At 39.9% G+C, this 21,289-nt stretch overlaps 2 protein-coding genes across 3 annotated transcripts in view; one reads left to right on the top strand and one right to left on the bottom strand.

Annotated features, from left to right (window-relative positions):
• Window positions 1–21,289, bottom strand: part of LOC125289319 (macrophage mannose receptor 1-like) — a 578,909-nt gene that overhangs the window by 7,861 nt on the left and 549,759 nt on the right. The gene's annotated exons all lie outside the window — the stretch shown is intronic.
• Window positions 10,135–21,289, top strand: part of LOC125289842 (NACHT, LRR and PYD domains-containing protein 12-like) — a 53,856-nt gene continuing 42,701 nt past the window's right edge. Inside the window, exons 1-2 of one of the 2 annotated variants that reach the window (XM_048236915.1) lie at window positions 10,135–10,349; window positions 12,071–12,167. The gene's annotated coding sequence lies outside the window, so the exon portion shown is untranslated. The remainder of the gene's footprint in view (window positions 10,350–12,070; window positions 12,168–21,289) is intronic. The other variant, XM_048236912.1, reaches the window with a different exon arrangement.

The raw sequence follows: 21,289 nt of genomic DNA, 5'->3' as shown, positions 1-21,289 counted from the left end.
TATATTGAGGAAAACGTATAGCCAACCAAGCTCAAGTAGCTCAGTGTAGCCAGACGGACCTTACGTAGGCCTAAATTAGGACTTTAAAAATATCGGTGCAAATTATCGGCCAGAATTCTGTTATCGTACCGATAATAATATTTTAATTTTTTCACTTATCGGCCAATAATATATCAGCCGCCGATGTATCGTGCATCCCTAATATATATATATATATAAGCCTTCTGCTCTCATTCACACATTCACATAAACAGGTGAGAGCTTCTGGTGCCCTAGTCCTAACCTTCTCCATATAATATATATAATAGCCTTCTGCTCTCATTCACACACTCACATAAACAGGTGAACGCTTCTGGTGCCGTAGTCCTTACCTTCTCCATAGCCTTCTGCTCTCATTCACACATTCACATAAACAGGTGAGAGCTTCTGGTGCTCTGCTCTCTGACAGGTCAGTGTGGCTACCATTATCACCATCATGAGTCTTCTGTTCGAGATGGATCAGCTTCACAATGACACGGACACCTCTGGGAGTGTGGTGACGGCTGGTCAGATAAGAGTGTGTGTGTTTCTGCTCCTCTGGGAGTGTGGTGACCATGGGCGTAGATTTAGGGTGGGATGCTAAGGACTAGTCCTAATCAATATTTTAAGATGACAAAATTGTCCCCACCAATATTTTAGCGAACTTATTTGTGCTGCTGATCATTCCGACAGCCAACACAACAGTACAAGAAACGTCGTCATATGATTTGCTGAAAAACAGAGGGGGAGGGGGAAGGGTTATCTGACATGCACGCTACAGTAGGCCGACACGCACGGAGAGTGTCAAATCACAGGCTACTGTACTTGTTTGCACCGGCAGTCAAGCGAACGGGTGTGTCAACGACAACGGTAAGTTAGGGCTGTCTGCCATTACATACCCTATCCCAAAAAAGGCCAGAGTAAAACATTGTGATATTCCCTTTGCCCTTCAGCATGTACATGTTTGCCCCTTTTTGTGATTTGTAGATCAGCTTTGCCACCCCAAAATACAAAGCTAGTACCAGTCTAGGCAAAATAATTAGCCATACAAACTGGCAACTGGTGACCAGGCTTTCAAATGCGTATTTTACTGTGTAAAATAGGGGTGGGCATATCGATCCAAATATCGATAGTATCGATACCAACATTGGTATTGGTATCGGATCGATACCAGCGTGATGGGATCGATACTTTAATTTTAGTTCACTTTCAATATCTCTTAATTTGTTCAAAATGTTCCTGTTTCACCAAGGGCTAGCCTACAGTCATGCAAACACCATTCCTTTAACTTTTTGCATGCCCGCTTTGCAATGTTATGTTGCTGAAATGTTTGTAAACTATTAACAGTGGAAATCATAAAATCATTAGTCATAGAAATTTATTCAAATTTAGTATATTGATGTTTTATTCATGTCATAAATCATGACACACTGTTCTCCCCTATATAAAAGTATATAAACTGCTTTTAGTCACAAATATCAGTATTGGTATCGGTATCGGCAATACTGGCCCTATATTTAATTGGTATCGGATCGAAACCAGATTTTACAGTATCGCACACCACTAGTGTAAAATAGCATTAGCCGTTAGGATATTTCCCAGGATATTGTCACAGCTAAGCTAGCTTCTGTAATCTTTCAACCAAAGTTAGGAGTCATGTTGAATAAGGGTGTGCCACACGGACAGTCACATAGGCTATAAGTCACCATCACTGACTGTTAGGCTAATTGGGCTACCAATCTTGCAGTCGCAATAAACAATGGATCCGAGACATTTTCCTGTTCCTATATTCTGTTTATGTAGGCTAATGTATTTGTGAATGTAGCCTGCACAATGCAAAGAAATAAAAGATAAACTGGTGCATTTCCATACTCATAGAAATGAACATTGTGAGACACCTATCTCTTCTATGATCTCATCCCAGAAAGATTTTCTTTGACTTGTTAGTTTTTTTAACATTTATTTTATCTAATGACATAGCAAACATGCTGAATTGAATCCATATATCCTTGCACTTGCAAAACTATTTTTCAGCAGTGGTGAAACTCAGTACTTAAGTAAAAGTACAAATAAGCAAAGAAATATTTACTTTAGTAAAAGTAAAAGTACCACAATGACAACCATACTTAAGTAAAAGTAAAAAGTACCTGCTTTTAAATGTACTTTAAGTATTAAAAGTAAAAGTATTTGCATAATGATTTATTCTCTTAATATATATTCTAATAAAAAAATAATTATGGGCTGTGACATTTGAATTAAGCTAGTTTTAGGTTATACTAGGCTAGATAGTTTTAAGCTAATGTAATTGTGCTTACCAGCCCAGTTTACATTCTGACTTAGGCCTACAATTCTGGAGAATGTAATTCTGGTTATCTACTAGGGTGATCTGCTGAGTTAATTTAATATCATTCAGCAAAACAAGACAAGGGAAACGTCCGATGGATCCTAATGACAATTCTGCTGGTCCCGATTGAACAGAAAAGTTGTTGAGAAAGGTGTGTTTATGATAAGGTTCAGTTTCACTTGCGCAGACGCACATAGACATTGAACGAGCGCGCATACTATCCCCCAATTTTAGGCTATGCCTCTTTATTTGATTAAACACAATTACAAAATATTTCCTAATCTGCAAAATGTTTAGGTTTTTTTGGCCAGCGGTTCTATAATAGTCTACCATTCATTTGTGCCGCAAATGATCAGATGTGTGACAGACGCATGACCATAGCCTGTAACTTCGCTGCTCCGCGGATAGCAATCTCATCGGGGAGGAGGCCCCCTAATACCTCCATGGGAGGCCCTAACGCTGCAGGTAATAGACAGGGAAAGGCAAGCATAGCTCGGGGCACAGAACACATTTGCATGTCCAGTGTAGCCATGGGTCTGGTGAATATAGCCTACCAAATGCAGATGGCTACAAGCTCACGCTTTGCCCGGTCTAGACTAGCCTATGTTTCAAAGCTTAGACTACGTAGCCTCTAGAATCTCAACCCAGCCCCTGGTTTTTGTCAAACAAAAAACTGATCATAAAATGTAGTAGCCTGGCGGCCATCCTATATCATTGAAATGTATAGTCTAGAATCGAACCATTTACCTTGCTTAATCCAAGGGGCGGGCAGAGAATTGTCTTTCAAACTGCCTAGGCATGCAATAGGCCAGCGCTACGACCATATCCGTATCCGGTCGGCAAAACAGCAAATACATCCTTCTTCGAAAGGAATTACTTAAGTGCATTGTGTTGCTCAACTTTCAAAGAAAAGCACAAATCCAACTCCTCCAAAGTTGACGCCAACGCCGATTCAAACAACCGCTCTTCGTTAGCCATTCCACCTTCCTTGTTTTTCACCGCATTCGTTATCCTGTTAAGCCTGCCTTAAGACTCTCTAACAAAATAGAGCGCTGTGATTGGATGAAGTCCAGGCACCAATCCCTATGGTTTGATACTAGATTTGAGCAAATTAATTTGCCGCTGCTAGGGTATGCGTCTAGATTTATAGGCTAAAAATGTAGCCTAAGGTAAAAAGATGGTAGAAATGTAGCAAAAAGTACAGATAATTGCCAAAATGTAACGGTAAAAGTCAAAAGTATGCACTTTTCTAAATAAAGTCAATATGATGTAATCAAATTTTGTACTTCGTTACTAAATATGTTTAAAGCAGGCACTCATTAGTTTACACACCAAATGTGATGATATAGACATAAATAATTTAAATATCAATATGATTAATCAAATTACTAAATATGTTTAGTTTATATGTAGATCATAAAATACTATAAATAATTAAATATAAATGTATACCTTATGAATTCCAAAATATGAAAAAGAAACCTATGACAACCATCACTTTCTATGTGTGTGTGTGTGTGTGTGTGGAGGGTCAATCAATTTCTATGATAGTATCAAAATTGAGATTCTTCACTTGCTATTGGTATTGAAACAACAATGTTGGTATCGTGACAACAGGAGTTGTGGATGTGTCCCTACCAAAGCTGAGACCAAACTTACGCCCTTGGTGGTGACGGCTGGTCAGATAAGAGTGTGTGTGTTTCTGCTCCTCTGGGAGTGTGGTGACGGCTGGTCAGATAAGAGTGTGTGTGTTTCTGCTCCTCTGGGAGTGTGGTGACGGCTGGTCAGATAAGAGTGTGTGTGTTTCTGCTCCTCTGGGAGTGTGGTGACGGCTGGTCAGATAAGAGTGTGTGTGTTTCTGCTCCTCTGGGAGTGTGGTGACGGCTGGTCAGATAAGAGTGTGTGTGTTTCTGCTCGCCGGCTTCTACACGGCCCTGCCAGCCCACATATTCTTACATTGTGGCGCTATCCTGTATAAATAAAGCTGAATTGAACTGAATGTTGTATGTAACCTATATGCATTGAGATACCAGGTGATGATTATGATGTAAGTCTGAAACCACTCGATAAAAAGCCTCTAATGTGCATTAAAGAGGCTGTAAGCGACTGCAAGTGATATCTACTCATGATTCGCTAGGTGCCCATTCAGTGAGTACACTGGAAAAAAAGTTCCCTAAACTGGAAATAAACAGCCTATCCACAAAACAATAATAAAACACTGTGTGGAGTCACTCAGGGATCACTGAAGATGCGGGATGAGCTATGGTGGGTTTTGGTTAGTGTTTAGTAAAAAATATACAGAAAGTAATAATAAAAATGATAATAATACGCTGTATTTGTTTACAAAGTCAACACAAACAGAGCAAGACAACACAAAAACAAACAGACAGTTAAAAAAAAAAAAAAATGTTGCATTTGCGATGAGTCTAAGTGGTGGCAGAAGGTGAAAAGTGTTCCTGAAACGTTCCTTGTGTGTGTGTGTGTGTGTGTGTGTGTGTGTGTGTGTGTGTGTGTGTGTGTGTGTGTGTGTTTGTGTTTAGGGCGCATCAAGGCAGGTGCTGGACAAAAAATAAACAGTGCTAGGCTATCAATAGGAAAAAAATGTGGGTGGAATGTCCGATGTTATCTGGTGTTGCTCCCATCAGGGAAAATTTAATGACTCTCACCAGTGTGAAAGTCACTGGTGAAAGTCATTAAAAATTCCTGATGGGAGCAAGTGTTTGCAGACATTCCACCCTTTTTCCTCATTGATAGCCTTTGAGTGAAATTTTGTCCCTTTTTTTTTCCTTTTGATAGCCAATTTTTAAGGTGCTTTTAAATTTAGTCATTAATAACAACATATCCAACATAATCACATATTTGGAAGTACACAGACATGTACACGGAAAACTTCAAGCCCTTACTCTAATGTTAAAACTATCCACATACAAACAAACTCTTTGGCTTTGTCCTTTTTTCCCAAGTTCAAGTTAAACTGGTTTCCAAGTTCACTGGAATGTGTTGCTCACTATCTAAAGCCATAATCTCCTCTCTGTAAGGACGGGGACAGGTTTAACAGGAAATCTTTACGGCTCTTTTGGAGAGGAAGCTGAGCAACTTACTCATTATTGTGACTTTTTTTTGTCACAGTATTAATAACGTGTCGAGAAACTGTTTGATGGCCATAGATTTTTTGGGTTAGCTGGTCTATAGCTAAATTTAATGCAACAGTCAAACATGAGGTGTGATGAAGCACAAGGTTAAGCTGTTGGCTCTGTTCCAGAAATCAGAAGTGCTCTCTGAGTTACTCTACTTTATGTCTCATATGTATTGACTCTATTTTATCTACTTTACTTTTTAACCCCCATTAGCATGCTTTCATGCTGATAATCAGAGAGCTCATCATTCCTTTTCTCGTTGAGAACCTGTGTGAGTTTCATAAAGGACACACTTATTGTGTGCCGATAATCAAAGGCAGACAGAGGTTTTGTCACACTGCTAATAACCTGTTGTAAACTGTCTGATGGCCAAGGATTAGGCTTTGTTAGGGTTAGATAGTCTACCTATAGCTAAATCTAATACAACAGCCTAACTGGAGTTATGACAAGGCATAAGGTTAAGTTGTTGGCTGTGTTCCAGTAATGTTGCACTTTTAATTATTCTGTGTTGTCTTTTATGTCTTTTACTATTCTACTTTACTTTTTAAACATCTTTAAACTACTGCCCTGCATGTTTTTATGTAGCCTACTCTTTGCACTTGTTTATGTAAAGCACATTGAATTACCCCAGTGTATGAAATGTGCTAATAAAATTGCCTTGCACTGAAATGGTTGGGTCAGTAAGGACAGGGAAACACTTATGACCATAGAGGTTTTATTAAACTGTCATATCCAGGAGGTCATTAAGCCAATCACTGTAGTTCTGGAACTGTTCCCTCAGACACAAACATGTACAGTATGTTCTAAATAACAGTCATTCTAAGAGAGAAAATAGATACTTATGACATTTATGTGTCAGGCTGTCAGCTTTGTACAACAGAAATGTCCATAATGGGCATCATCATATCACACATCAGTGTATAAACAATTAATAGATTTAGATACAATGTCCCCATACTCTTCCTTGCATTTCTGATTGCATTGTGACGTTTATTCTAGTTACAACACTGTTTCTGTAGGACTACCCATTGAATGTGTCCCATTTTGTCTTTCTTTGTAGGGTTTGAGTGTATCCCCTTGTTAAACTAACTATTAGTAATACTAAAAATGTGTTGACACAATTATATATATGGGAATCAGTGGACAATTAGGTCACAACAACATAGATTTGAATGGAGTGCTCAGAGAAAGAACACCCAAGAACTCAGGGAAAAACATAATTTATTATAGTAAGATGTGAACACTTTAGATCATAAAAAATCCCCCGGAATAGTAATGGATCCTTTTGGGCAGTATTTTACGTTAAGCTATGTTTTCCTGAAACAACAGACCTACTGTATATTTCAAAATATGCTTCCACACAGAACCCTATTATTATATCATTGAACAATACATGAGTCCTTTGGTATAACAGCATCAGGGAGTTTCAACATGGCAGCAAATGCACCAAAAGAAAAGGCCTAAAGAGACATACATGTAATAAACAGAAAATTCTATAATCTCCGGTTCCACTTTTAAAATCGTGTTTAAAAATCTTGTTTTAAAATATTTGATGGTGTCATCCAGACAAATGTGCCTTTGGTGGTGAAGTATGGGGTCTGCTCAGTCATCATAGCTACCCACTTACACAGAAAAACAACAACACATGCCTCAGATGAACAAGAGGCCTCTAGTGCTCCTAGCGTGAGCTGACCCTCGGGCCCCCTGACCTCTTTTACAATGTGAGGGCCCCCTGGACCCCTTTGTGTTCACATGTGAGGTGGTCACCCCAGGCCCTCACACCCCTTGTTGTTTAAAACATTAGCTGCCCACTTGGGTCCTAAGGTCCAGGTGCTTAAAGCCTGATCTGACCACTAGGCCCCTCACCTACAGTGTGAAGTTCTTTGGCTGCTGCATGCTGGGTGCTTACAGTGTGAGCTGGCCATTATAGTTCCCGGGCCATCTCCCCCTGCTTACTTTGAGTTTAACATCTGGGCCCCTTGATATATGCAGTGCAGATATTGTGGATCAGTCTTTCTGTTTCTCACTCAGAATGCTTTCTTAGTTGTTCAGCCAATGAAATAAGTTATTTTTTAAAATAATTAAACAATGTTTGTGTAATGACTACAGAAGGGACCCAGGTGCAGGGAGCAAAGGAGTTTATTTAGCGACAGTACAGAGGGAAGATCCACAAACGGAATTGAGTACAGTCCAAGTCCGGTACACAGGCAGACAGGGAATATAACAGGCAAAAGTGTCCAAAGCACAATCCAAAAGGCAGGTCAGAAAACACGGTCCAAGTCGTAGCACAGGTCGTTCATAATTGGAAAGCAACAGATACAGAATCCAAAAATCACAGTCGGGAAAAACAATCTGGGTCATACACGAAATATCGCATAGAATAATGGCTTAGTATATTTAACAAGCTACAAACAATACCTCACACTGAGGCCAGCCAGGAGAGTCTCTAAAATAGTCTATGGCTCATTAGTGCATTACTTTCAGGTGTTCAAAACTCTGGTAAGCCTGGTCGGCTCTGGAGGGGACGTGCCGTGGTCGCTGCGACTGCTCTCCCCGTGACAGCAGCGGCAGAGGGCGCAGCTCCGATGATAGTTTGTCCCTCTGTGTCAGGCATGCACACACCATTTTGAGGAAATCAGCAACAGATTCCATGCTTTTTTGGTTGGTTTACCACAGTAAAAATATGATAAATGGGGGTTATGTATGCTCCAAAATACACTTTTAACAAAAATACATTTAACCGCCCTGAGCCTATAACTGATGGTGAATCACTGCAGCACCTCCAAAATGTGTTGGTATATGACTAGATGTTGTAGCCTGCATTCCTTGAGAAATCTGTGATTACGATGAGGTGCATAGAAACCCTGTGGAAAAATAGCTCCACCCATTGGTGACAAAACAACACAGGTGTGCGGGAGAGGAATGAGATTTAGAAGTGAAAGTAACAAGGTGATCGGAATTCGGAAGACGAGGAAGGAAGATGAAACTTGTACTTGCTCAACAAGTAAAGCTTCTAATATAGCCTAGGTTATGTCATCATCAGTCATTAATAGTCATTATCAGTCTGTCTGCAAAGTTAGGCTGCTAACAAAAATGACACTAACACATTTTCTTCTATTTTAAATGACCTAAGTCGAACCAAAGGTGGGTGTTGAGCTTGTTCTATGGATAAATCATCAGCAGTGTTGCACAAACGCGTTTTAAAAGAGTGCATTTGATAAATGAGCTGGGACTGAACATTTACAACTGTTGTGTTTAATGACCTTGGCATCCAGGCTTAATGAGCGCGTTCCACAGTAGCCTATTGTTTGTATATGAGGAAACCATTTAGCGCACAGGTGTACAGGACAGGACTAGCCTCCATTTTAGGCTGAATAGGCCCACAGGTCCATTGTACAGAAGGCACATTAAGTATGCAGAACTACTGCTGCGGGTTTCTTGACATCTGGTGGCAATGTGGGCCACAAATGATGGACCGAACACGAACACATGCAATTTATTGTATCCACAACTGTATGAGTAGCTGCTAAATGTATATTATTTTCTGCTAGCTTCACCAGATGTGTCATAAATTGTCACGTCGTAAATCTGCGCTCTCCAAGTAAATCAAAACGGCCCACTATTTTTTTGTTGTGTATGCATGTTAGATTAGATTAGATTAGATTAGATTCAATTAGATTAGATTTGATTGCTCAGAGTGTAAAGTATGTATAAGGAATGATTTAGGTAGTGCAGTATGAACAGCATAAGACAATGTGCAGTGTGAAAAGTACAATAAAATCAATCAAACTGAATAGAATACAGTTGATTGTCTAAAAAGGCAAAATGATTTTGCTGAATTACCTGTAGCTGAATCATTTTGAAAAGATGAGTGTTGACCAACCATGCTGATTGGATTGGTTTCACAACTGCCCCAAACACTTGATAGTCAAGCCCATAAAGGCGGAGTAGTTAATTTTCCATATCGGTGACAGCCATGCTTTGCAAATGTCAAAGTTTCTGAGGTCAAATGTTGTCTGATATTAGAAAGTGGGATATTTGCAATTTGCATCAATAAGACTACAAACATCAGACAAGAATGCAAAATAACAGACTGCACCATGACAACCAACTACATTCCACAGTGAACAGAATCTCATTATAAGAGGTGCTTTTTGGATACACACTAACACACAGAAGGACACTCTGTTCCGATTAGACATTGTACACTCAAGGTTAGATTCAAGGTTCCACACATTTCACTCCAGTGACCACAGCAAATAGATTATTACAGGAGTTACTACACAGAAGCAGCCTCCGAGTGGCCCAGCTTGTGGTCCAGACAGAAATCATAGGAAACTCTGAGAAAAGAACATTGCACAAACTACGTAAAAGTGGTAGGTTTGCTGTTTATGTAGTGTGCAAGATAAAAGTGGTGTATGTTCATGTAGCCTACATGTGCAAGCGAATATATGGCAACATTTAATTTGTATTCCAAGCTATTCTTGATTTTAAGCCCAGGGGGCGCTTTATCCATCACTGCAAGTTCTTACCTGGTTATTTACTGACGAGCCAGTAATCAGTGTGAGTGAACATGTGACATCTGCCACACCCACAGAGAGAGAGCAGACCAGTGAGAGAAACAAGAGGGAAGAACAGGGAGACAAAGTCCACCAGCTACATGTTGTTACTTAACCAAGGTGTCCAGTCATCACGCTACTCCGACTCCATTTTGGGAAAGAGAGCAGTCGAGAGATTCTTGTGGGCCGGGGCTGTTCAATTACAAATTCTGATTTTCGAACCAAGAAATGAGACAGATTTTCAAACCAAGGAGTGAAGCTGGGCCATATATGTTCAGCTGGTAAGCACAGGTAATGACACAATTTTATTTTTTACAAGTACTGAAAAACAAGTCATATTTATTCATGTTTCCTTTCTGAATTTGGTTCCTTCAGAGATTGGCTTAAAAAAAAAGAAGTTTTTGATGTCCTGTATCAGATGTGACCCCTTGAGTGTGATTATAAACTGCCATTCAGAGCGCTATAAACACACTCTGGCACTTTGAAACCGTTCATGAATTTGTGTTGATGCAGTACCAGAGTGCCAGTGTGTGTGGAGTACCAGAGAGCTTTGTAATCATCGCAGCAGAATCTTGACAAAGTGTTTCCTTATGTACGGCCTACATAGCCTGTGCAGTTTTTTTTTTTTGCATTTGACAAAGACAAATAAGCAGCTCATACATCAACAAAGGTAAACAGCTACTGTCTTAACAATGAACCATCCAACTACAAAAATCTATCCACATTTTGCATTTTGGTGTTTTAAAAATGCAGGCTATTCCAGTCTACTTCAGTTTCCAACTTCAGATCAGGAATAATGTCAAACACAGCAGCCTAGATGTTCATGCACGGTTCATATTCATGTTTTGTTAACTGGTGAGTGTTAAACTACCAAAGGTCACTTTTATTACACTGTCATATCCTGGAGGTCATAAAGCCGATCCCTTTAGGAGTCAGCTACAGTGGTATAAACTGTGGAGATAATCTGGGGAACAGCATCCATTTCTGATGTAAATGTTGTGCTTTCTGTGTTGACTCCACTGATAGAAATTAACTCTGTTTGCATTGACAGTTGCAGAGTTATCTGCTGCTGCTGATTTCTATTACTCTAATCATGTCCACACTCTTTAATTCATGTGCACTGCAATTCCCAGCTCACTAATGAAGGAAGAATGGAAGACAGATACAAGCATCACACACGCCTTACCTACATGAGCACACACACACACACACAGATTATTGCAGATGTAAATGTAACAGTAGGTGTGAGAAACAGAGGCCTACAGTATATTACATTACATTACATTACATTACATTTGGCTGACGCTTTTTAACCAAAGCGACTAACAACATGGTAAACAGTAAGTTTTTAGAACAATTCTCACAATTTTAGGACAGTTTAAAAAAAACATTAGAGTACAGTAAGAATAAGTGCGTCGGTGAGTGCTGTTTTTAGCAGTTACTTGTCAGTTTAAAACGGCTGGTGAGTGCTAGGATCAGTAAGACTTGTTGTAAGTGTTGCTATGAGAGTAGATGTTCTCTAAAGAGCTGGGTCTTCAGGAGTTTTTTGAAAGTGGAAAAGGATGTCCCTGCCCTTGTAGGAACTGGCAGTGTGTTCCACCAACGAGGAACAACAGATGAGAAAAGTTTGGATTGGCTTGGCGTGCGGTGGTAGAGCTAGGCGTGGTTAGATCAGAGGGCCGCAGCGGTCTGGAGGTAGTGTAAGTCTGTAAGGGGCATTCAAGTAGGTGGGAGCAGAACCGGAGACTACTTTGTAGGCAAGCGTTAGAGACTTGAATTTGATGCGGGCCGCCATAGGTAGCCAGTATATCATACTGGTACATTGTTTCATGAGTCTCTGCTGAGGCATTATTTGATGATGGTCATTTGCAGAACATTACTGTATTCTGTATTCTAAAGCCTTCTGTGAGTTGTTTGTTAGGCTTATCTCAGAAAAAAAATCAAGTGAGATCAGCAACATTGAGAAATGTTATGTAGTAGATATACACGCTGATTTGATGTTTTCATTGTAGCTTGTCATGACGAGATTTATCTGGATGCAATGAGGAGTGGCTGAAACATGGAGAAACGAGTCAAGATACAACAGGAAGCCAGTCTAAAGGGGCAAAGGTAGGCAACACATGATTTAAGTCACGTTACTTTGCTTATAGTCATCGGTTCTTTGCTATGAAACAAGAAATGCAATAGTTTAAAGATGTTATTATTGTATCATGTGAGTTGAGTTGTTGTGTTTCAACTTCCTTCCTACAACTTACAACTTCCTTTACACAGCCACAGTTTTGTTGTGCTTTCAGTGCTTAAGAGATTTAGAGCATGAAGATAAAGTGTTGGAAAACATTAAGGATGTCGCAAGACTATGGGTTATAATTTACGCAACATAGCAACAAATGCTTGTTGCATTAATAAAAGCTAATTTCGCCAGAATTCTTTTCTAATTTAACACCATGCAAGCAAGCAGTGGTGCTTGGGTACAGTGTACAAACTGGAAGTTGGACCAACATTAAACTTAACCTCTGTCATCTATATTTTTTACTCGATATTTATCTTAAGACTCAGTAAGGGCGATGGAAAATCAGGATCCAGGCTTTTATTCTTTTCAATTAGGGGCCAGTGCCCCTCAAGGGAGAGATGCATGTTTGTGTCACCCCGTCATGGGTTTCACCAGTATACTCTTAACTATACAGAAACAAATCTTAACCTTATAAGTTACACACAAAGAGAAGGAGTGACCTCTAGTATGAATATGCAATATAAAGGTGTGGTGTGTGGGGATGTGGTCTCTTGTTGTTGTGTCATCAGGCCTGGTCAGCTTTATTATTATGACCGCCGCGCAGCGAAGCGGCGGTCATATAGGTTTAGTCAGATTTTTTTTTTTTTTTTTTTTCGCATGCCCAAATTTCCGTCAATGATTCCCGGGACACTGAAAGACCGGGGTACACGAAACTTGGTGGACATGTAACCCCACATGGATAGCATGGAACCATCGTTTTTCGTTTTGATCTGTAGCCCCCCCGCTGAATTGGACCCCCCGAAAGGAGGGTAGGGCAGACACAGTTTTCTGTGAATATCTCGAAAACCGTAGGGTTTAGGAGGACCATTTTTTTTTGTATGTTGATCTCAAGGGGCCATGTCAACCCATTCCATAACCACTCATTTCATGTATAGCGCCACCTAGTTAAACACAAAAAAGTAAAAATGAGGTGGTGTAATTGAAGGTATCTGTGACCTAACATAGTCAAAACTGCACAAAATTGGAAGTGTAGGATCATTATGGTACCCTATGTATGCACGCCAAGTTTTGTGGAATTCCGTTCATGGGGGCCACACAATAAATTAATTTATGTTACTATACACCAACTGGCCTGTAGGTGGCGGAGACAGTTTTCTGTGAATATCTCGAGAACCGTAGGGCCTAGGAGGTCCACCTTTTTTTTTATGTTGGTCTTAAGGGGGCATGTCAACCCATCCCATTACCACTTATTTCATGTATAGCGCCACCTAGTTAAAAATTAAAAAGCAAAAAATTAGGTGTTTTCATCTCAATATCTCTGGCTGACAAGGTCAAAACTGCACGAAATTAAAAGAGTAGGATCATTATGACACCCTCTGAATGCATGCCAAGTTTTGTGTACTTTCGTTCATGGGGGGCCTTACAATAAAATAATTTATGTGTACATTTAGTGACGTACACCAACAAGGATTCCCGGACACTGAAAGACCGGGTACACAAAACTTGGTGAGCATGTACCCCCACATGGATAGCATGGAACCGTCATTTTTCGTTTTCATCTGCAGCCCCCCCGCTGGACTGGACCCCCCGAAAGGAGGGTAGGGCAGACACAGTTCTCTGTGAATCTTTTATGGTATGTTGGTCTCAAGGGCCCACATCAACCTGGCTCATAATCACTCATTTGTGATTTGCCCCCCCCTGGTAAAAAATGAAAATCAGTAGGATTAAAAGAAAGCCAAAATAAATATTCATCATCATCATGGCTGCATTTTCAGTATTGGCGAGAAGTAGTCGTTTGTCCACTAGATGGCGCATCGTTGCAGTGAGACGTAATTTTGTTGGAAGTTAAAAGTGGGTTGGAAAAACAATGGACGCTTCATACAAGGACTGTAATTTACCGCAGCGAACATCTAATAAGGATAGGACGATGTTCACATGAAGTGTAATTCCCATTTCTTCTTGAAGCCGAAATAAATCTCAGGATGTTTATCGGACATGCTTGGTTTTACTGCAGGCAATGCGTTAATCTTGTAATATCAATAAGGACCTAGGTAATGTTACCGTTAAGCGTTGGTTGAGTGATGGAGGCATTTGATTTATTGCATTTGTAGAAAACTATAAATGCGGTTATACCAAGCAAATGTATAGCAGCACTGTTTGTATCTTTCGACTGTCATTTATTGCACGTGCTACAAAATCATTCTGTGCAATGGAAGATTTACCAACGTTACACCGGTCTGATACAGTTTTGCCTATACATGCGTGAGGCTGAGGCGCCTGTTTATTTTGTTTTAAGTGCGTGCAGGGGGTGAGAGGGGAATCGATGTGCTTTGATTACAGCTTGGTAGTTGTAGTCTGTGAAATTAAAAAGCACGTGTGTGTGAAGTATCCAAACAATGACACCTTCATTTAATTATGGCTGCTTTAGCAAAACACCTTAAGCTACTGTGTAGTGGGTCCCATTTAGAAGTGGCTACTTCATTCAGCTTTCCTTGACTCATGGAGCTGCGTGAATGTTATTACAACTTTTAAGCCACAATATGACAGTTTAAGTCCGCTTGATACTGTAAGGCGTAAGCCATTGGTTTCAAAGGAGATTTTATTTGTGTCGCCAGCATAGCCTATTGACAATTTATGTTGTCATTAGGCCTACCTTATAATCCTACCTGTAGCTTAGGGAAGCTAACAACTTTCTATTAGGATCTAGTTTGTTAGTTACCGTTTTGTCATAACTCCCTGATGCATTTTTGCATTTAGAATAGCCAGAGCGTGTATATCTCAATCGGAAAATTAAACAATATCGGTGCCTATGGACTAGGCTGGGTGAACCCAGCCTGATCTGCCCGCTATTTATTTTTTGATTTCTTAAAAGATTGAGCTTGGTCTGATGAAAGCCAGACTAGCCATGGACCTCAGTTAAACAATGCAAGGGAACATGAATCAGCCTATATTTGCACTAACAATAACGGACAAAAGCTCTTCAACTTTGGCCCGTTAAAATGTGTATGAACAGTCTAGCGACGCATTTCATCAAGGCCCATTTGGACATGTCAGTTATTTGCACCACTGGTTAGATGTAAAACAGCATTTCGTTTCAGACTAGGCTACTGTTACTTAATTTGTGCATTAACAATAACGTTTCAGACTACTGTTACTTAATTTGTGCATTGACAATAAAGTATTACATGAACTAAAGATGACTAAAATCTTATGTAGAAGAAGAAACATTCACAAAAAATCCATCCATCCAAAAATGACCTTTGTTTTTGATAGCTGTTGAAAACGGCATGGAACTGACAGAGATGGTTTTTGTTTATAAATACATAAAAAATAAATAAATAAATAACATTATGCTGATACCTTTTGCTTTTCCCAAATACAATGTAGCCTACAGGTGTAAGTGACCTTTCATCAATCCAGTTGCAATGGATGAACTGTGATGAACTGCCCTACTTGTGATTGTTTAGAGATTTTAAAGGTTTTATAACAATTCTACATCTTCTTTGGCTATTCTACAATCTATTCACCTTTTCAGCACCAGTAGGGTACTTTCTGTGCAGCCGCTTTTACACACTCAGGCATGCCAAATAAGCATACACAAAAGTTTCAAGAGTGGGGGATGGAGTAAAATATGGAGACAAATTGAAGTGTGATTTATTTTCGCGGAACGGATGTACAGGACTGAGCGGCGGTCATATTTTGTACCGCTATGCGGTACATCTAGTTTTCTGCTAGCTTCACCAGATGTGTCATAAATTGTCGCGTCGTAAATCTGCGCTCTCCAAGTAAATCAAAACGGCCCACTATTTTTTTGTTGTGTATGCATGTTAGATTAGATTAGATTAGATTCAATTAGATTAGATTTGATTGCTCAGAGTGTAAAGTATGTATAAGGAATGATTTAGGTAGTGCAGTATGAACAGCATAAGACAATGTGCAGTGTGAAAAGTACAATAAAATCAATCAAACTGAATAGAATACAGTTGATTGTCTAAAAAGGCAAAATGATTTTGCTGAATTACCTGTAGCTGAATCATTTTGAAAAGATGAGTGTTGACCAACCATGCTGATTGGATTGGTTTCACAACTGCCCCCAAACACTTGATAGTCAGCGCCATAAAGGCGGAGTAGTTAATTTTCCATATCGGTGACAGCCATGCTTTGCAAATGTCAAAGTTTCTGAGGTCAAATGTTGTCTGATATTAGAAAGTGGGATATTTGCAATTTGCATCAATAAGACTACAAACATCAGACAAGAATGCAAAATAACAGACTGCACCATGACAACCAACTACATTCCACAGTGAACAGAATCTCATTATAAGAGGTGCTTTTTGGATACACACTAACACACAGAAGGACACTCTGTTCCGATTAGACATTGTACACTCAAGGTTAGATTCAAGGTTCCACACTTTTCACTCCAGTGACCACAGCAAATAGATTATGACAGGAGTTACTACACAGAAGCAGCCTCCGAGTGGCCCAGCTTGTGGTCCAGACAGAAATCATAGGAAACTCTGAGAAAAGAACATTGCACAAACAACGTAAAAGTGGTAGGTTTGCTGTTTATGTAGTGTGCAAGATAAAAGTGGTGTATGTTCATGTAGCCTACATGTGCAAGCGAATATATGGCAACATTTAATTTGTATTCCAAGCTATTCTTGATTTTAAGCCCAGGGGGCGCTTTATCCATCACTGCAAGATCTTACCTGGTTATTTACTGACGAGCCAGTAATCAGTGTGAGTGAACATGTGACATCTACCACACCCACAGAGAGAGAGCAGACCAGTGAGAGAAACAACAGGGAATAACAGGGAGACAAAGTCCACCAGCTACATGTTGTTACTTAACCAAGGTGTCCAGTCAACACGCTACTCCGACTCCATTTTGGGAAAGAGAGCAGTCGAGAGATTCTTGTGGGCCGGGGCTGTTCAATTACAAATTCTGATTTTCGAACCAAGAAATGAGACAGATTTTCAAACCAAGGAGTGAAGCTGGGCCATATATGTTCAGCTGGTAAGCACAGGTAATGACACAATTTTATTTTTTACAAGTACTGAAAAACAAGTCATATTTATTCATGTTTCCTTTCTGAATTTGGTTCCTTCAGAGATTGGCTTAAAAAAATCTCATCCAAAAATCTCATCTCATCTCAAGAGCTCATCCTTCCTTTTCTCGTTGAGAACCTGTGTGAGTTTCATAAAGGACACACTTATTGTGTGCCGATAATCAAAGGCAGACAGAGGTTTTGTCACACTGCTAATAACCTGTTGTAAACTGTCTGATGGCCAAGGATTAGGCTTTGTTAGGGTTAGATAGTCTACCTATAGCTAAATCTAATACAACAGCCTAACTGGAGTTATGACAAGGCATAAGGTTAAGTTGTTGGCTGTGTTCCAGTAATGTTGCACTTTTAATTATTCTGTGTTGTCTTTTATGTCTTTTACTATTCTACTTTACTTTTTAAACATCTTTAAACTACTGCCCTGCATGTTTTTATGTAGCCTACTCTTTGCACTTGTTTATGTAAAGCACATTGAATTACCCCAGTGTATGAAATGTGCTAATAAAATTGCCTTGCACTGAAATGGTTGGGTCAGTAAGGACAGGGAAACACTTATGACCATAGAGGTTTTATTAAACTGTCATATCCAGGAGGTCATTAAGCCAATCACTGTAGTTCTGGAACTGTTCCCTCAGACACAAACATGTACAGTATGTTCTAAATAACAGTCATTCTAAGAGAGAAAATAGATACTTATGACATTTATGTGTCAGGCTGTCAGCTTTGTACAACAGAAATGTCCATAATGGGCATCATCATATCACACATCAGTGTATAAACAATTAATAGATTTAGATACAATGTCCCCATACTCTTCCTTGCATTTCTGATTGCATTGTGACGTTTATTCTAGTTACAACACTGTTTCTGTAGGACTACCCATTGAATGTGTCCCATTTTGTCTTTCTTTGTAGGGTTTGAGTGTATCCCCTTGTTAAACTAACTATTAGTAATACTAAAAATGTGTTGACACAATTATATATATGGGAATCAGTGGACAATTAGGTCACAACAACATAGATTTGAATGGAGTGCTCAGAGAAAGAACACCCAAGAACTCAGGGAAAAACATAATTTATTATAGTAAGATGTGAACACTTTAGATCATAAAAAATCCCCCGGAATAGTAATGGATCCTTTTGGGCAGTATTTTACGTTAAGCTATGTTTTCCTGAAACAACAGACCTACTGTATATTTCAAAATATGCTTCCACACAGAACCCTATTATTATATCATTGAACAATACATGAGTCCTTTGGTATAACAGCATCAGGGAGTTTCAACATGGCAGCAAATGCACCAAAAGAAAAGGCCTAAAGAGACATACATGTAATAAACAGAAAATTCTATAATCTCCGGTTCCACTTTTAAAATCGTGTTTAAAAATCTTGTTTTAAAATATTTGATGGTGTCATCCAGACAAATGTGCCTTTGGTGGTGAAGTATGGGGTCTGCTCAGTCATCATAGCTACCCACTTACACAGAAAAACAACAACACATGCCTCAGATGAACAAGAGGCCTCTAGTGCTCCTAGCGTGAGCTGACCCTCGGGCCCCCTGACCTCTTTTACAATGTGAGGGCCCCCTGGACCCCTTTGTGTTCACATGTGAGGTGGTCACCCCAGGCCCTCACACCCCTTGTTGTTTAAAACATTAGCTGCCCACTTGGGTCCTAAGGTCCAGGTGCTTAAAGCCTGATCTGACCACTAGGCCCCTCACCTACAGTGTGAAGTTCTTTGGCTGCTGCATGCTGGGTGCTTACAGTGTGAGCTGGCCATTATAGTTCCCGGGCCATCTCCCCCTGCTTACTTTGAGTTTAACATCTGGGCCCCTTGATATATGCAGTGCAGATATTGTGGATCAGTCTTTCTGTTTCTCACTCAGAATGCTTTCTTAGTTGTTCAGCCAATGAAATAAGTTATTTTTTACAATAATTAAACAATGTTTGTGTAATGACTACAGAAGGGACCCAGGTGCAGGGAGCAAAGGAGTTTATTTAGCGACAGTACAGAGGGAAGATCCACAAACGGAATTGAGTACAGTCCAAGTCCGGTACACAGGCAGACAGGGAATATAACAGGCAAAAGTATCCAAAGCACAATCCAAAAGGCAGGTCAGAAAACACGGTCCAAGTCGTAGGCACAGGTCGCTTCATAATTGGAAAGCAACAGATACAGAATCCAAAAATCACAGTCGGGAAAAACAATCTGGGTCATACACGAAATATCGCATAGAATAATGGCTTAGTATATTTAACAAGCTACAAACAATACCTCACACTGAGGCCAGCCAGGAGAGTCTCTAAAATAGTCTATGGCTCATTAGTGCATTACTTTCAGGTGTTCAAAACTCTGGTACGCCTGGTCGGCTCTGGAGGGGACGTGCCGTGGTCGCTGCGACTGCTCTCCCCGTGACAGCAGCGGCAGAGGGCGCAGCTCCGATGATAGTTTGTCCCTCTGTGTCAGGCATGCACACACCATTTTGAGGAAATCAGCAACAGATTCCATGCTTTTTTGGTTGGTTTACCACAGTAAAAATATGATAAATGGGGGTTATGTATGCTCCAAAATACACTTTTAACAAAAATACATTTAACCGCCCTGAGCCTATAACTGATGGTGAATCACTGCAGCACCTCCAAAATGTGTTGGTATATGACTAGATGTTGTAGCCTGCATTCCTTGAGAAATCTGTGATTACGATGAGGTGCATAGAAACCCTGTGGAAAAATAGCTCCACCCATTGGTGACAAAACAACACAGGTGTGCGGGAGAGGAATGAGATTTAGAAGTGAAAGTAACAAGGTGATGGGAATTCGGAAGACGAGGAAGGAAGATGAAACTTGTACTTGCTCAACAAGTAAAGCTTCTAATATAGCCTAGGTTATGTCATCATCAGTCATTAATAGTCATTATCAGTCTGTCTGCAAAGTTAGGCTGCTAACAAAAATGACACTAACACATTTTCTTCTATTTTAAATGACCTAAGTCGAACCAAAGGTGGGTGTTGAGCTTGTTCTATGGATAAATCATCAGCAGTGTTGCACAAACGCGCTTTTAAAAAGAGTGCATTTGATAAATGAGCTGGGACTGAACATTTACAACTGTTGTGTTTAATGACCTTGGCATCCAGGCTTAATGAGCGCGTTCCACAGTAGCCTATTGTTTGTATATGAGGAAACCATTTAGCGCACAGGTGTACAGGACAGGACTAGCCTCCATTTTAGGCTGAATAGGCCCACAGGTCCATTGTACAGAAGGCACATTAAGTATGCAGAACTACTGCTGCGGGTTTCTTGACATCTGGTGGCAATGTGGGCCACAAATGATGGACCGAACACGAACACATGCAATTTATTGTATCCACAACTGTATGAGTAGCTGCTAAATGTATATTATTTTCTGCTAGCTTCACCAGATGTGTCATAAATTGTCGCGTCGTAAATCTGCGCTCTCCAAGTAAATCAAAACGGCCCACTATTTTTTTGTTGTGTATGCATGTTAGATTAGATTAGATTAGATTAGATTCAATTAGATTAGATTTGATTGCTCAGAGTGTAAAGTATGTATAAGGAATGATTTAGGTAGTGCAGTATGAACAGCATAAGACAATGTGCAGTGTGAAAAGTACAATAAAATCAATCAAACTGAATAGAATACAGTTGATTGTCTAAAAAGGCAAAATGATTTTGCTGAATTACCTGTAGCTGAATCATTTTGAAAAGATGAGTGTTGACCAACCATGCTGATTGGATTGGTTTCACAACTGCCCCCAAACACTTGATAGTCAGCCATAAAGGCGAGAGTAGTTAATTTTCCATATCGGTGACAGCCATGCTTTGCAAATGTCAAAGTTTCTGAGGTCAAATGTTGTCTGATATTAGAAAGTGGGATATTTGCAATTTGCATCAATAAGACTACAAACATCAGAC

This window comes from Alosa alosa, chromosome 24, assembly GCF_017589495.1.
Source record: "Alosa alosa isolate M-15738 ecotype Scorff River chromosome 24, AALO_Geno_1.1, whole genome shotgun sequence".
Lineage (NCBI taxonomy): Eukaryota > Metazoa > Chordata > Actinopteri > Clupeiformes > Clupeidae > Alosa > Alosa alosa.
This window is presented reverse-complemented; position numbering and strand designations above follow the sequence as displayed.